Source organism: Siphateles boraxobius, unplaced genomic scaffold (assembly GCF_051911475.1).
Source record: "Siphateles boraxobius isolate OS27281-9 unplaced genomic scaffold, OSU_SipBor_1 7, whole genome shotgun sequence".
NCBI lineage: Eukaryota > Metazoa > Chordata > Actinopteri > Cypriniformes > Leuciscidae > Siphateles > Siphateles boraxobius.
Genome location: NW_027509197.1, coordinates 3,011,083 through 3,028,982, shown reverse-complemented (window position 1 = coordinate 3,028,982; position 17,900 = coordinate 3,011,083). Strand labels below are relative to the sequence as shown.

At 43.7% G+C, this 17,900-nt stretch overlaps 1 protein-coding gene across 4 annotated transcripts in view; it reads right to left on the bottom strand.

Moving 5' to 3' along the window:
* The window catches only part of galnt13 (polypeptide N-acetylgalactosaminyltransferase 13), a 129,679-nt gene that overhangs the window by 51,765 nt on the left and 60,014 nt on the right, over window positions 1-17,900 (bottom strand). The gene's annotated exons all lie outside the window — the stretch shown is intronic.

Genomic DNA, 17,900 nt, shown 5'->3' with positions numbered 1-17,900 from the left:
ACAACAAGCATGTTGCCAATACCCGAAATGTTAGAAATGCTCTATTATATTTGTGTTTTCAAAATAGACATTGTAAAAATAATTTTAAATTAATTTTAAACTTTATAATAGCGGACAATTTCATTAACAACTACCATGAAATCATAAAAAAAAACATTATTTATTTATTAATTTATATATATATATATATATATATATATATATATATATATATATGCTAAAACACAAATAAAAGCAGAGTTTTTTTCACCACTAAAGACATTTAGGAATCAGCCTTTTTGAATATGGTTCTGAATAGAATGTTTAGATATGAAAACAAGATATAACAAATACTAGGAATAATTTATTTACTTGTATTTATTTAGTTATTTATTGCAGTGATGTGAACAACTGGTGCTGACATAAGGAGGGTTTCTTGAACTTAATGCAAATATCCAACCCCCCAATAAAAAAATAAAATAAAAATAAAACACAGATACAGATTCTCAGATGACCATTATATGCCTAAAATAAAAAGCAGTGGCACAATTGAAAAACCTCAGATGTCTCGATTTGAAACAGCAGACACTAGAGGGAGCGTCAGCATCACTTTACTCCAGTAAAAGTTATATATGCTCACTCAAAAATATCATCCATCCATTCACCAAACCGCTTATCTTCTTTATCTTATCTTCTAGATGGGTGGTCTCTTATATGTGTGGCTTTGCAGAGGGGGGTACAATACATCTGCAGGACAGACATACTGTACAGAGCAGCTAACGTCCCAGAAGCCTCAGCGATTGACGCACACACTGACAGCTGAAGTGTCAGTCATTTGTGCCTTTCTGCTGAGTGTTAACTTTCTGCATTTCATCCATAGTCTAAGGTTTTCACTCTTTACGTCTGTTTTGATTTTTTTTCTGCTGCGTTTTGTGACCTCTCCTGTCTCTGTCTCTCTCTCACTTTGTCTGTGGTGCAGATGAAAAATGATCTTGTGTTTCAGTAGACGCCGTGGAGCAGTGGTACTCTCAGTTGTGATTGGGTCGAAGTTATGTGCTCTTGTGTCCCCTGTTATATCTCTCCCCTCTGAGCTCAGGCCTCAATTAAAAGAACTTACTCTTATTGTTCCAGGAAAAACAAAATGTACAGTCTGCTGTTTTCCATAAGATGAAAAGAGATAGTGACAGGTGTTCAAAAGGACAAAAATAAACCACAATATATATAAATCTATTATAAATGTAATCAACATAACTTGTGTGCTAGGTCGACATTTAACAAACCAAAATTCATGCCATTATTCACAGAAAATCCTTGCTGTAGTTCTCAAATCTCATGAACATTTTCAATTCCACATATCCAAACTTGTTGTGGAGAGAGAGCACGATAGCATACAGAAAAGCTTTAAAAACTGCTAGATCTGCTTATGTTTCGACTCTCTTGAAGAAAACAAACACAACCCTAGGTTTTTATTTGACACAGTGGCTCAATTAACAAGAAATAAAGCTTCTACTTCTGAAGTTTCGAAAGAGCTATGGAGGATCCCTATACCACTCTACAGATAAAGCGTTGTGGAATTTTTCGGTTCGCGTACCTACCCAAAGTGATAAGATAAAATAAAAATTCTGCATCAAAATTTATAGACAAGTAGTTTGTTTAGGCATGGTTTGTAAGGAATTACAAACCTGCGCACATATATTCAAACGCACATAACTATAGAATCAATTCTTAATGCGCATGTGAACGCCATCAGCGTCTATCACAGGTTCACGTTTAAAGTCTGTTTAGAGAGAACGGTGTCGTCTTAGCTGCCCCTAATTTAATAACAAATGATCATTTAGATGGAAGTGAATCAATCAAAACTAACTTTAGCTGGAAAAAATATTTTTCAAGAGCCACTATAAAACCAAACCAATCTCTGTTACCTTAAATTATATGTTTATCTCTGTAAAAAGCTGCTTGAAACAATCTACATTGTCAAAAGCGCTATATAAATGAGGATGACTTGACTTAACTTACAAGATTGATAATATTAGAGAGAAAATTATCCCTGAGGAAACAATGACATTAATTCGTTGCAATAGAAGAGGAAGACTTGTCTAAATTCGTTAAATCATCTAAATCAACAACATGTACAGTGCTGGTCAGAATTAATGGCACTCCTGGTAAATATGATCAAAAATGCCTGTAAAAATAAATCTGCATTCTTTATCTTTCACTCAAAAAAATTTATCTAAAAATCTAACCTTTAATTGAAGTAAAATAATTGAAAGTAGGGGGGAAATCACATTATAAAATAAATGTTTCTTCTCCAAAACACGCTGGCCATAATTATTGGCACCCCAAGATTTTTTTACGAGTAAAATATTAAAATATTCCCATTAATATTTACCTTTTTTTTTAGCACACTAGGGTGACTAGGAACGTGAAATTGTCTAGCTACTTCTTGTTTCACAGGAGTTTAAATATGAGGAAACAGAAAGGCCAAACTCCCTTAATCATCCATCACAATGAGTAAAACCAAAGAATATAGTTCTGATGTGCATCAAGAGATTGTTGAGCATTACAAAATAGGAAGTGGCTGTAAGAAAATAGCTAAATAATTGAAAATCCCCATTTTGACCATCAGGGCAATAATTAAGAAGTTCCAATAAACTAAAGATGTAACGAATCTGCCAGAAAGAGGACGTGTTTCTATATGGTCTTAATGCACGGTAAGGAGGAAAGTTTGAGTGGTCAAAGACTCTTCAAGGATCACAGATGGAGAATTGCGGGTCAGAAAGCCTAGAAAAGTACATCAAACAACCCCTACATCACCACATGTTGTTTGGGAGGGTTTCGAGAAAATTCCTCCTCCAAAAACAAACTCCAGCATATTCAGTTATCAGACATGACTGGAACTTTAAAAGAGACTGGATTCTATGGTCAGATGAAACAAAAAAAGGCTTTTTGGCAGCAAACCCACTAGGGGTGGTTAATCTGTCTGATTTCCCGATTTGATTCGATTACGATTATTGAAGTCCCGATTCGATTACAGTCAATTTTCGATTATTAACGATTCTCGATTAGCGATTATTGATTTTCCATTTCACAACAGTAAACAAAAATACACTACAAAGTGATTGCAGTATTAAAAAAAGTCAGCTGCTGAATTAATTAACTCTTTTATTGAGTAACAACAACTCAAAGCACTTTCTGTGTCGTGTAGTTATAACTTAAGAATTATTTGTATGTAGCTTATGTTCTGTAGAACACAGAAATGAATACATCACATTGTGTTGTGACTCATCAAGTTGAACTAAACAATAACAAATAAATGAAAGGCTTATTTCCTTTAGGAAGTAGATCAGAACCAACATACTGTAGAAATTGGACAATTTTCTTCTAGAAAGACAAGGTGTTGTTCAGGTGGAGGAAGACTGTAGGTTGCAGTCGAAACATATCAAGGTAAAGAAAAGGTTTTCTCTCCACCTGAACACCTTTCTAGAAGAAAATTGTCCAATTTAATCATTAAGAAGACAAAATGAACATTTTTGAACAACTTACTGTAACTTCAGTAACACCTATAGGCCTGTCATGATGATAAATCTTGCTGGGTGATAAATTGTCCAAGAAATTATTGCGATAAACGATAATTTTGATAATTAAGTCGTTCTGAGACCATTTTCTTCTAAAATAATGATAATGGCATAATAATGAAGGTACACCTTTTCAAAGATCAATAAACTTTTATTTCTAAAGACTATTCAAATGAACAAAACAACCATAAACAATAAAAGCAATGGACTCTGTCTCTGTTAACAAAAAATGCACTTACCAATGTGTGATTTCTGTTCACACTGAGAATCATTTCATGTACTGTGTTAGCATGCGTCTCAGATGAGTATGTGCACTAGTTTGTGTGTGTGTGTGTGTGTGTGTGTGTGTGTGCTCGCGTCTCATATGAGTATGTGCACGGAGAGTTTGTGTGTGTTCCGTCTCAATGAGGTTGTGCGCGAGTTTGTGTCTCCGTCTCATTGAGTTTGTGCGCGAGTTTGTGTGTGTGTGTGTGTGTGTGTGTGCTCGCGTCAGTATTTGCGTGGAGAGTTTATGTGGGCGCGCGCGTCTCATATGAGTGTGTGCGCGCATGTCTCATATGTGCGTGGAGAGTTTGTGTGTGCCACGCGTGTCTCATATGAGTAGGCTATGTGCGTGGAGAGTTTGTATGTGCGCGCATATCGTGTGTGTAGAGTTTGCGTGTATGTGCGTGAGCGACTTTAGGTATGTCGTTGTGCATTTCATATGTATTTGTTTGAGCATTCAGCAGTATACATGTATGTTTGACTACTTAATATATGTGTATGCAAGTGTTTCATATATGTGTGCGTGAATCAAGTTTGATATAAGCCCTAAACGGCGCCTCATATGAGGGTAAGAGAGCGCGCGCGAGAGAGGAACGAGCGAGAGGTAGTGCTTGCGCTACGGCGCTCTGCAATCAAATACGATTGTAAATAGGCTCAAACAGGCTTTTACACACCTGCTCTAACTCGCTCTGGCTGGTTACACCATAGACAGTGCGTTACACGCGCTTGCTAACTGGAACTGGGCGCGTTCGTGACGTTCAACTTCCGGTATAAAATTTTTTACAAGATAAAATAATGCAATTTTTTTTAAATAAATAAAAAATCGATTTTTGAAGATTTAATAATAGATTCATACTCGTCCATAACATATTCGCGATAAATCAATAATCGATTTTTTTCACCACCCCTAAAACCCACCAGATGTGTTTGGTGCAAACAGTAATAAAAAGTACCCCATGCCTACAGTTAAATGTACTGCTGGATCTTTAATGTTGTGGGCCTATTTTTTTTGCTGGAGGTCCTGGACATTTTTTCAGATACATGGTATTATGGATTCTAGCAAATACCAACAGATAAGAAATCAAAACCTGACTGCCTCTGCTAGAAATCGTATAATGGGCCGTGGTTGGATCTTCCATCAGGACAATGGTCCAAAACAAACATCAAAATCAATACAAAAATGGGTAACTCAGCACAAAATTAAGCTTCTGCCATGACCCTCCCAGTCCCCTAAACTGAACCCTATAGAAAGTGAGTGGGGTGAACTGAAGAGAAGAAGCACCAACAGGAACTTGTGAATCTGAAGATCTGGAGAGATTCTGTTTGGAGGAATGGTCTCTGATCTCTTGTCAGTTGTTCTCCAAACTCATCAGGCATTATAGAAGAAAACGTCTTTGGTTACGTATGTAACCCTTGTTCCCTGAGTAGGGAACGGAGACGTTACGTCGGATGACGACGAATGGGGTTTCGCTTAGAACACCTATCGACTTCGAGTATTACAAAACGAGCCAATGGCAAAGAAATGCCATGGGTCTGCGGAATTTGCATAGCGTATCTCGCCTTACCTCGTGGGTATAAAAGGAGGACGCCAGCAACATGCAGATATTTTTCTTCGCTGAGGAGCCAAGACTGAGGTCAGGCGATCCCCACGGTACAGCGGAAAGTGGCAGGAAGACGTAACGTCTCCGTTCCCTACTCAGGGAACGAGGGTTACATACGTAACCAAAGACGTTCCCTTTCGTTGTAACTCCGAGTTACGTCGGATGACGACGAATGGGGTTACCAGTCTATTCACGCCACCTTCTCAGCTGTCTTCCAGTGCCCTGCGTAAATCGAGATCCCTGTTGTAGACTGGACGAAGGACTCCATTTATCACAGGAATACAAAAGGTACACTGGGAAGCATATCCCAAGCTAGGGGAAGTATGCAATTAATTCCTACCCAGAGGGGGGGGGGAACTTAGAGAATACACATATGACCCGAAGGAAACATATGGAGAACACTGGGGTATCCAGCCGCAGGTGGAATATTTCAACCCAAGGGGTGGCAAGGTGGCTTGCCAAGGGAAAGACACATGCTCAGAGAGGCTTAATGTGGAAATACACATGTGGGGGTCGCTCAGGGGAGGGACCATGCACACGGGAGGCACCTAGCCGACGCGCAGGCAATAGACACTGGCGCCAACGTCAGGAGTGCTGGAGGAACTCAGGGCTTTCGGGGAAGCTCACCTGAGGAGAATATCGCACGTATCCAGTCCGAGGAGTGGAATGGCGAGCAAGCGAAGACACCTGAGCGGGTCCAGTACTAGCTGGTTGAAGCGAGTACATGAGAGGACACTGGCTCCACTCGGAGATTGTAGAATCTGGCGAATGTGTTAGGTGTCGCCCAGCCTGCAGCTCTGCAGATGTCTGTTAGCGAGGCGCCATGCGCTAGAGCCCAAGAGGACGCCACACTCCGGGTGGAGTGGGCAGTCACACCAAGGGGGCATGGTCGACCTTGCTGCTGGTATGCCAAAGCAGTGGCGTCCACTATCCAGTGAGACAACCTAGCTTGGAGAGAGCCTTTCCCTTCAGCTTCCCACCATAACAGACAAAGAGCTGGTTTGAGGTCCTGAAACACTGCGTTCTGTCTACATAGGCGCGGAGAGCGCGTACTGGACAGAGCAGTGCCAAGGCTGGGTCTGCCTCCTCCGGGGGCAGCGCTTGCAGGTTCACCACCTGGTCCCGGAAGGGAGTGGTAGGAACCTTGGGCACATATCCAGGCCGGGGTCTCAGGATCACGTGAGAGTAAGCCGGCCCGAATTCCAGGCACGCTTAGTCAACAGAGAATGCGTGCAGGTCCCCTACCCTCTTGATGGAGGCCAGTGCAACCAGGAGCGCTGTCATCATAGACAGGAATTTAAGCTCGACTGATTGCAGGGGCTCAAATGGAGAACTCTTCAGGGCAGTTAGAACCACTGAGAGGTCCCAAGAGGGAACGAGAGGAGGGCGAGGCGGATTTAGTCTCCTCGCTCCTCTCAGGAACCTGATGACCAGGTCGTGCTTCCCCACCGACTTACCTTCGATGAGGTCATGGTGTGCGGCAATAGCAGCAACATAGACCTTCAGGGTGGAGGGAGACAGCCTTCGCTCCAGCCCCTGTTGAAGGAAGGAAAGCACAACGCTGATCGACCATCTCCGGGGGTCTTCTCGGTGAGAAGAGCACCAGCTGACGAAGAGGTTCCACTTCAACGCATAGACGTGTCTCGTGGACGACGCCCTAGCGGAAGTGATGGTAGCCACCACCGCTGGTGGTAGGGTACTCAAACCTGCCTCGTCCCGTCGAGGAGCCACACGTGGAGGTTCCAGAGATCGGGACGAGGGTGCCATAGGGTGCCCCGTCCCTGAGAAAGAAGGTTCTTCCTCAGAGGGATCGGCCAGGGAGGTGCTGTCGCGAGGAGTACTAGTTCGGGGAACCAGGTCCGGTTGGGCCAGTAAGGGGCAACCAGGATGACCTGCTCCTCGTCCTCCCTGACCTTGCGCAAGGTCTGCGCAAGGCGGCTCACTGGGGGAATGCGTATTAATGCGGAAATGAATATTTGCGGCCCCGCGGCCAGCTGTGCGCCAGTGCATCCGTGCCGAGCGTGCCCTCGGTCAGGGAATAATACAGGTCGCAATGGGACGAGTCGTGAGAGGCAAACAGATCTATCTGTGCGTCCCCGAACTGGTCCCAAATCAGCTGAACCGACTGGGGATGGAGTCGCCATTCTCCGGGGAGGGGCTGAAGTCGTGAGAGCTCGTCGGCTGCACAGTTCAGGACTCCGGGAATGAAAATGGCTCGAAGCGACCTCAGATGCTTCTGACTCCATAAGAGGAGGTGGCGGGCGAGTTGCGACATACGGCGCGAGCGTAGACCAACTTGATGGTTGATGTAAGCTACTGTGGCGGGAATTTGTCTGAACGGACTAGTACGTGTTGACCCCTGAGCAACGCCCGGAAGCGGTGCAAGGCAAGGCGTACTGCCAGCAACTCGAGGCAATAGACATGCCATACTGCTCAACACTACATGCGAGAATCACTGAGCTTCAGGAGCAACCTTGCTCAACACCTGGGTGTGATAAATCTCACAGAATTTTTCAGGAGCATTTCTGCTCAACATGAGAGTGTGACAGCATGTCAATTGCGCATGGCGCCCCAGCCCGTGGAGGCATCTGTTGAGACAACAACATGCCGGGAAGCTCGTTCCAGGGGCACTCGGGCCCGTAGAAAACTGAGGTTCGACCACGGGGTGAGTAGTGACGGCAGGTCGGAGTAACTGGTACTCGGAGGGTGCCGTGTTGCCATGCCCACCTCGGGACTCGGTCGCGAAGCCAAGGCTGAAGCGGTCTCATATAAAGCAATCTGAGCGGCGTACCACGGCTGCAGATGCCATATGCCCCAGGAGCCTCTGAAAAAACTTCAGTGGAACCGCACTCTTGCGCTTGATAGTCTCAGGCAAGTCAGCAATGGCTGAGTGGAGGAGGCGACCAAGTCCATACCGAGAAAAGAGCTCCTCTGCACGGGGCAAAGTTTACTCCTTCCCCAGTTGACCCGAAGGCCCAGACGAGCTAGGTGCCGGAGCACTGGGTCCCTGTATTCGCAAACCTGGTCTCAGGAGTGAGCTTAAGACAGCCAGTCACCGAGATAGTTCAGGATGCGAACCCTGTGTTCCCATGGAGGAACAAGGGCTGCCTCAACAACCCTTGTGAAGGCGCGAGGAGACAGGGCTAGCCCGAAAGAGAGAACAGCGTACTGATATGTGCGTGCCCTGACAGCAAACCGTAGGTATGGTCTGAGTCGAATGAGAACGAAGACATAAAAGTAGGCGTCCTTCAGGTCGATCGCTGCAAACCAATCCTGTGGCCGCACACATCCAGAAATGCGTTTGGCCAGGAGCATCTTGAACGGCAGCCTGTGAAGGGAGCGGTTCAGATGCGTAGGTCCAGGATTGGCCGTAACCCACCAGACTTCTCCGGGACAATGAGGTAGGGGCTGTAAACCCGGACCTCATTTCGGCTGGAGGAACAGTCTCAATCGCACCCATCGCCAGTAGGGTAGCAACCTCCGCTCTCATGATAGGGGCATAGCCACCGACCAAAGTGGAGCAGACTCCCCTGAAGCGGGGAGGAGACCGTGCGAACTGAATCGCAAGCCGAGCCGATGGTTCGCGCGACCCAGCGGAACAGAAGGGAAGCTCTAGGCAGGCTCCCAACTGTACCAGCGGCGTCAAGAACCACAGACGTCCCCCCGGTGGTGCAGCGAAGCGGAATGACCGGCCCAGACGTGGACGGCATAGCGGCCCGGTGTGGGGGCAAGGTCATAACCGCACCCTGACAGAGGAGCCCAGGGAAGGACCAGCGTTCCACGGGGGCCTGCTCTGTCAGGGGTCTGGCGACAGGGGCGAAGTGGTCCGTGGACGGCACGCCGTGTCAACCGCCTCTGGAACAGAGGGGGACGAGGAGAGCACGGCTTGTGGGCGTCGCTCTGTGTCGTCCGAGAACTCTATATGCTCAGAGACGAGAGAGTCAGTTCTTTCTGAATAAGGATTCTTCGCCAGCCCTCCACCGGGGAAAGGAGTGGCCCTGCTACCAACTCCTGGAAGAACTGAGTCTCATCTCTGAGCAGCCCATCTCACAAGTGCCGCTAACCCGGCGTTTAACGGGGGGCGGGGCTGGAGAGCGCTGTGGCGTCCCACCTACGGTCTTCCAGAGCCAGGCCCGGGTGAATGGGCGGGGTTGGAACCGTAGGAGGGTGCCTTCGGCGGTGGGCAGACTGAGGGATCTGAGCGGACGGCGGGGCCGTCGGGCAGAATAACCTCAATCTGCTCATGGGCGGTTGAGAACTGTAGGGCAGAAGCACTCAACCGCACCGCCGAAGAGGCCGACTTGGGTGATGGGGGTGTCGAGCAGACGGGTCCACCCGACATCGTGCACATCAGACCGGTCAGCCCCAGAATGGTGAACATCACCTGACTCCGAGAGCGTACGGCCACTTTCGTCGCTCGGAGAGCAAGGTCAGTGGTGGCGCGCAGCTCACTGAAGAGCCTCGGGTCAGTCCCGCCCTCCTGCATGTCCATGAGCATCTGGGTCAGGTAGACCAGCAGAACGGTCATGGGATGCAGTGAGGCGGCTGCCTGTCCTGTGGCACTATAGGATTTCGCCACAGATTAGTGTAGACGAAAAGAACTACAGGCTTTGGACGGGTCCTTAGGATTGCGCCGGGAAGCACTCTGAGGACACAGTAGCATGGCAACAGAGCGTTCAACCGGGGGGACCCCAGTGTACCCATGGGCAGCGGCCCCTGAGGGGAGGAAAGGCGGATGAGACCAACGAGCGGACCCGTGATCTCATCATGCACGTCCGGGAGGAAAGATATTGGGGTTTGCCGTGGACGCGGGTCGGCGGCCTCACCCAAAAACCAATCGTCCCGGGAAAGCATGGCCGTCATCTCCGGATCAGACTCAGGCACAGCCGTTTGCACACCAGAGGGTGGCAGCTGTTACGAGTCGTCATTTCCAGAAGAATCAAGCCCACCTAGTGATGCTGCTACAGACACAGCATCATCCTCTGTAGCTTCAAATGAAAACACACGGGCCACCCTTTTTTTTTTCTTTTTTTTGGGGTAGACTCGTGGAATCATCAGTTCGCTAGCGGGCACCGTCATTAAAGAGGGGGGCTGGGGTCGCGGACACAGAGTCGGCGCCTTGTTCCAGACCAACACCCTCAGGTCACCCTGGCCACCAGCCGAAGATCGGGGGGTGGATGAGGGGACTCTCACTCTTGCGAGTTCACCGAGTCTCGACCTATATATGACGCGATGATCACGTTCCCAGAGAGAACATGAGTCATCCACGAGCGCTGTTCAAGCATGATCAAAGCCCAACACACTAGACAGCGCTCGTGCCCATCAGAGTCCGATACCAACCAGAAATGCAACCAGAAATGCACGGGCGAGCCGTCTTTAAAAAGACGTGCCGCGTACGAGCTCTTTTAAGAGAGGAGAAAAAAACTCAGCGATGTTGAAGCACACAGGGAGACAAACACACACTGGCAGATCACTGCACAGATCAGCAGGCACTGTGAGCTCGCTGCAGATCGCCATCACACCAACATTGGAGAGAGAAGCTCGTCTCGTAGAGCGAAGTCAGAGATGACTGTCGAGTGAAGAAATATTCTTGGCTCCGAAGCGAAAACATATCTGCATGTTGCTGGCGTCCTCCTTTTATACCCACGAGGTAAGGCGGAGATACGCTATGCAAATTCCGCAGACCCATGGCATTTCTTTGCCATTGGCTCGTTTTGTAATACTCGAAGTCGATAGGTGTTCTAAGCGAAACCCCATTCGTCGTCATCCGACGTAACCCGGAGTGACAACGAAAGGGAACTCAGAGCATTATCTTGGCAAAAGGAGGTTCCAAAAAGTATTTAATAACAGGGAGCCAATAATTATGGCCAGCGTGTTTTGGAGAAAAGCAGTTATTTCATAATGTGATTTACCCCCCACTTTCAAATATTTTACAATTCGTTTGATTTTTGCGAATTTTTTGAATGAAAGATCAAAAGCATAAACAATGCAGATTTATTTTTTACAAGCATTTTTGATCATATTTACCAGGGGTGCCATTAATTCTAACCACCACTGTCCGTTAGACTCTATACCGACTAAGCTACTGAAAGAAATGCTTCCAGAGGTCATATATCCTCTTCTTAATATGATTAATTAATCTTTGTCACTAGGATATGTATTATTCAAAAAAATTCTAATATTTTTATTAAAAAAACGCAACTTGATCCTAGAGAATTAGTCAATTACAGACCGATCTCAAATGTACCCTTTTTGTCAAAGACACTAGAAGAAGCAGTATCCTCACAACTATGTTCCTTTTTAGAAAGAAATGGTATCTTCGAGGATTTCCAGTCAGAATTTAGACCGTACCATAGTACTGAGACTGCTCTCATTAGATATACAAATGATTTGCTCTTATCATCTGATCGTGGTTGTATCTCTCTATTAGTGTTACTTGATCATAGTTTTGGATTTGATAACATTGACCACAACATTCTTTTAAATAGACTCGACAATTATGTTGGCATTAGTGGAATTGCATCAGCTTGGTTTAAATCACACTTATCTGACCTTTATCAGTTTGTAGCAGTAAATTAAGAAATGTCTTATCGATCACAAGTTCAGTATGGAGTACCACAAGGCCCAGTACTAGGACCGTTGCTGTTAACGCTGTACATGCTACCTTTGGGAGATATCATTAGGAAGCATGGGATTAGTTTTCACTGTTATGCGAATGATAGTCAGCTCTATATCTCTTCAGCTCTATATCCCTGAGGAAACTTGCCAATTCAAGAAATTTCTAGCATATGTAAAACCACATTTTTCCATCTTAAAAATATATCTAAATTACAACATATGCTTTCAATGAAAAATGCCGAACAGTAAGTTCATGCGTTAATGACCTCAAGGCTAGATTATTGTAATGCTCTTATGGGTGGTTGCCCTCCACGCATAATAAACAAACTACAGCTGTTTCAAAATGCAGCAGCTAGAGTTCTTACTAGAACAAGGAAGTACGACCATATTAGACCAGTTCTGTCAACACTGCATTGACTCCCCAAACATTGTATACATTTTAAAATACTGCTGATTACTTATAAAGTACTATATGGTTTAGCTCCCCAGTACTTGAGCAAGCTCTTAACACATTATAGTCCTTCACATCTATTGCGATCTCAAAACTCTGGCCAGTTGATAATACCTAGAATATCAAAATCGACTGCTGGCGGTAGATCCTATTCCTATTTAGCACCTAAACTCTGGAACAGTCTTCCTGACATTGCCTGGGAAGCAGACAAACTCTGTCATTTTACATCTAGACTAAAAACACATCTCTTTAACCTGGCATACACATTCAAATCAGTTAAATGATTATTAGGCTGCATAAATTAGGTCAGCCGGAACCGGGAACACTTCCTATAACACCCAATGTACTCGTTACATCATAAGAAGAATGGCATCTATGCTAATGTTAGTCTTTCTGCTTTTTCCGAGGTTTACTGTAATCAACTAGATCCAGGCCGTATCCAGACCAGATGGAGGACCTGCGCCCAGTCACGACCACTACGCACAATGTAGTCAGCCAGATCCTGGCCGTATCCAAACCAGATGGAGGACCTGCACCTAGACACGACCACAACAAATCCCTGAAGTGTCAGCAGAGATTCTGTCAACAATACTCTCATCATAGGGCTCATCGACACGACAGCCATCAGCACTGATCCTCAACAAACCCGTCTTCATCCCAGTGTGATGACTCTGATCATAAACCAGATGGAACAGTATAATATTCTGATTGTTTCCAACCAATCTGACTTCTGACCAATAATGATGCCTGAATAATAATCATACACTGTTTATTCATTTGCCAGAATAGAACTGGCCCCCTGACTGAGCGTGGGTTCTCCCAAGGTTTTTTTCTCCATTCTGCTACCTGATGGAGTTTTTTGTTCCTTGCCACTGTCGCCTTTTCCCACCTTTGTTGCCATTGGCTTGGCTTGCTTAGTTGGGGACATTAAATTGAATATTTAATTTAATATTCAACAATAATATTGATCTCCCTGCATTGACACTATTATACAAGAACTGAACTGAGCTGGACGCTTTTATGTCTGTAAAGCTGCTTTTGAAACAATCTGTATTGTAAAAAGCGCTATATAAATAAATGTGACTTGACTTGACTTGACATCACTTGTTTTGAAACACACATAAACCTTGTGACCCAGCAAATTTCTTGAATGAGATATAGCAGAGTAGAAGATTTTCAGTGAATAATGTCTAAAATTTCACTCTGTTCTCTACCCTATTGCTTGGATTCATAATATAATAATATAGCAATATAGTCCTTGAATAGAAGTTTTATAGTTCTGTTTGTCCTTTTTCAAGACTGACTGTATGAATAACCATTTTCATTGTATGAAAAAGAGTATTGAGAACATTGAGTGTTTCGAGACCTGAGCAGACTTTGATAAGTGTCTCAGACACGGGTTGGGTCTGATATTAGTAGCCTTGGGTATTGAGTAATTTTAAATAAATATGCGGTTACACCATCTTAAGGTATTGCAGTTACATTGTACTTACTCAAAAAGTACAGAGTAATATTAATTAACTACATGTACTTACTATAGTGTTACGGTTAGGGTTTGGCTTAGTTACTTGTAAATGTGCTTAATTTAATGAAATTACTATAGTAAATGTAGCAACGTGTAACTACGCCACCTTAAAATAAAGTGTTACCAAATGTGCTTTTACCGAATGGATCACAAGAAGACATAAATACTCTTAAAGCATACTCGTAAATACTCTAGCATACTCGTAAATACTCTTAAAGAAAACTATCTAAGTGATTTATTGTCCAACTAATCAATTAAATAAAATTAACAGAAATGTAACCGAAAGTGTATATTTTCATGTTTTCCTCAAACAAAACTATGCAAAAAAAAAAAATAAATAAATAAACAAGCATATTCCCTCCATTTTTGACATACACAAAGGTTACATTGTCTGGCAACATGGGTTAAAAACATAGCTAACATAAATGTTACAAAGAAGGATCAGAGAATGAATTTCATCTACAACTAAGATAGGAAGGTGGGCAACGGGCATACTTTTACATATTTGTCTACAATTTATTATTTATCAGCTCTGATTTTGTCTGAAACCTGGTTGAAAAAGTCTCCACTCCTGTGCAGGGCTGTTCAGACTTTTTAATGTTCTTTACATTCAGGTATAGGTGAGTTGAGAAAAAAACTGTGTATTCCATGCAATGAACACAAAAAAGCCATAAGCATTTTGAATAGTATTAGGGTATCCTGTAAGTACATGGTGACAGAAGCTTCTTTTTTGGGGGTGAACTATTCCTTTAAATGTGCACTTCATTCTGTGAAAGCCCCAAACCTTCTTATTCCAAATAACCTCAGTATATCTAAGAACAGCCACTGCCCTAGACTCTAGAAATACCAGACCACACTATTTATTCATCAGACACACACACACACACACACACACACACACACACACACACACACACACACACACACACACACACACACACACACACACACGCACACACACACACGCACACACACACTCCACTCGGCACACCACAGCACAGCACCACTGGGATGCTTTTCCAGGAACAATCTCCCTCTTGTGCTCCACATTACCACAGAGTTCCTCCTGAATGTTTCCCTCTCAAGTGAACTGACAGAGGTTTCAGTAAAGGCTAATCTCATTATTGTCCTTGTACAGGATACAGAGGCTTTCTAACCCCACTATAGCACTACATTTCCCAGGTCTCTATAGGGGTGAGATGCAGGTAAGAATAGCAAGCCTGTCATGAATACGTGAGCATCAGATTAGAACTCAGACACCTAGCACAATGTCAGGCATGAATAAAATATGGAAAGTCTCTCATCAGAGTGAAATATCTGTCCGGCTGATCAGCGATGGCAGAACCGCTTGCGGACTGTCATGAAAAAAGTCCATATCAGCAAATACGAGCAAGACAGATGGATGTAAAATGTTTTAGGGGGATGTGGCACAGTTAACATTGAATGGGGATCAAATATTTCATGATAGGAATAAGCACTGTATATTTTTTAGAAAAAAACAAACACTCAATGGTAAGTTTGCGAAACAGAAATTGTGAGTGGTAGCGCAATGAGTGTAACAGGGTGCCACAAAAATGTTGTCCTTATGACAGTGTGATTATTTAATTAATTGAATTTGCCTCCCTTCATATGTCACTGAAACGTGAAGAAGAGTCATGTCTTTGATTTGAATAGCTCAAATGATTTCAGCAAGGACTATTATTATTACAATTTAACTTTATAATGATGGTTTTACTTTTAACTTTGACCCTAAATGCTTTATTTACTCACCTAAGCTAGATTTATTTGTAGATCATAGTGTTACAATAGATCTAATTGCCATATTAACCCTTTGTATTTAAACCAGTGTAAAATAAAATACTGTTGTTTTATAGCAAGGCTTGTGAAAAAGAAGTGTGCTTAATTGTCTTAATTGGGTGTGCTCTTTGATACCAATCTTTCATTTGAAAGTCATGTTTCTAGTATCTGTAAAACCACATTTTTCCATCCTAAAAATATATCTAAATTACGTCATATTCTCTCAATGACAAATGCGGAACAATTAGTTCATGCGTTCATGACATCAAGGCTATATTATTGTAATGCTCTTATGGGTGGTTGCCTTGCACACTTAATAAACAAACTACAGCTGGTTTAAAATGCAGCAGCTAGAGTTCTTACCAGAACCAAGAAGTATGACCATATTAGCCCGGTTCTGTCAACACTACCTTGGCTTAAACATTGTATACATTTTTAAATATTGCTGATTACTTACAAAGCACTAAATGGTTTCGCTCCCCAGTATTGAGCGAGCTCTTAACGCATTATAGTCCTTCACTTCTATTGCAATTAAAAAATCCGGCCAGTTGATAATACCTAGAATATCAAAATCGACTGCTGGCGGTAGATCCTTTTCCCTTTTTAACAACAAAACTTTGGAACAGTCTTCCTAACATTTTCCGGGAACCAGACACACTCTGTCAGGTCAAATCTAGACTAAAAATACATCTATTCGCGAGCTTTACGAATTATTGGGCATTAAATCGGTTCGCACCAGCGTCTATCACCCACAAACAGACGGACTGGTGGAACGCTTTAATCGCACGTTGAAGTCAATGATTCGGAAGTTCGTACAGGAAGACGCCGAAAAGTGGCTAGAAACCCTCTTGTTCGCTGTACGCGAGGTCCCCCTAGCCTCCACGGGGTTTTCCCCCTTCGAGCTTCTTTATGGGTGTCAGCCCCGCGGTTGCTTGACGTGCTTAGAGAAACTTGGGAGGACGGACCTTCGAATAGCAAAAATGAAATTCAATATTTCATGGACCTGAGAACAAAATTCCACACTTTTAGGCGGCTTTCTATGGAGAATTTGTTACAGGCCCAGAACAAACAAAGTCGGCTGTACAACAGGGGGCTAGACTACACGAGAGCTGTGTCAGCAGGAAGGAGTATTTATGAACTGTGCTGTAGACGAGTCTACGGTGAACGCGCATGTGGCGCACCTTTACTTTATTTTTGTGTTTAATAAAGTATAAAGTAATAAGTGTTTAATAAATATAAGTATTTAATAAAGTGTACGAGTCCCCGTTACGCCGACCCTTGTCTTCTTTCATCCCTCAGACTGAACCATCGTTACATACATGAAACAGTTGGTAATTTTAGAGGTTAATGAATTCAAAAATACCAACAACAAAAAAATCCCTAAAGAAATGCATAAATTGACTGTTTCTATTTTATTGAAGATAGTGTTATACGACATTTATAAAAAAATAAAAATAAATAAAAAATTGGGATCACACCTCTGACGTTCATGGCCAAATTTGTTAATTTGTCATAGACTCATTAAGGGCTGCTCGAGTTAAACTGGTGTGTAGTTACAAATATGTGGCAACTTTGTAAACCTAAGTTGTGCTGCCATGTTCTTTTTAGAGAGAAGAGGCTTTCTCCTGGCAACCCTTCCAAACAAGCCATACTTGTTCAGTCTTTTTTTAATTGTAATGCCATGAACTTTAGCATTTAACATGCTACATGAGGCTACAATCTGAGATGTAGCTCTTGGGTTTTTTGCAGCTTCTCTGAGCATTGCACAATCTGGCCTTGGGGTGAATTTGCTGGGATGTCCACTCCTGGGAAGATTGGCAACTGTCTTGAATGTTTTCCACTTGTGAGTAATCATCCTCACTGTAGATTAGAATGATGGACTTCAAATTGTTTGGAAATGGCCTTGTAAACCTTCTCAGATTGATGGGCAGCAACAATTGCCTCTCTATGCTGATGTCTTTCCTCCTTGGCACTGTGTTAACACACACCTGAATACTCAGGGGTGCGTTAACCAAAAGCATCGTTGGGCAACTATAATCGCAATTTCCATTGAACTCTATTGGTAACGACGGAACTTGTGACCATAGTTG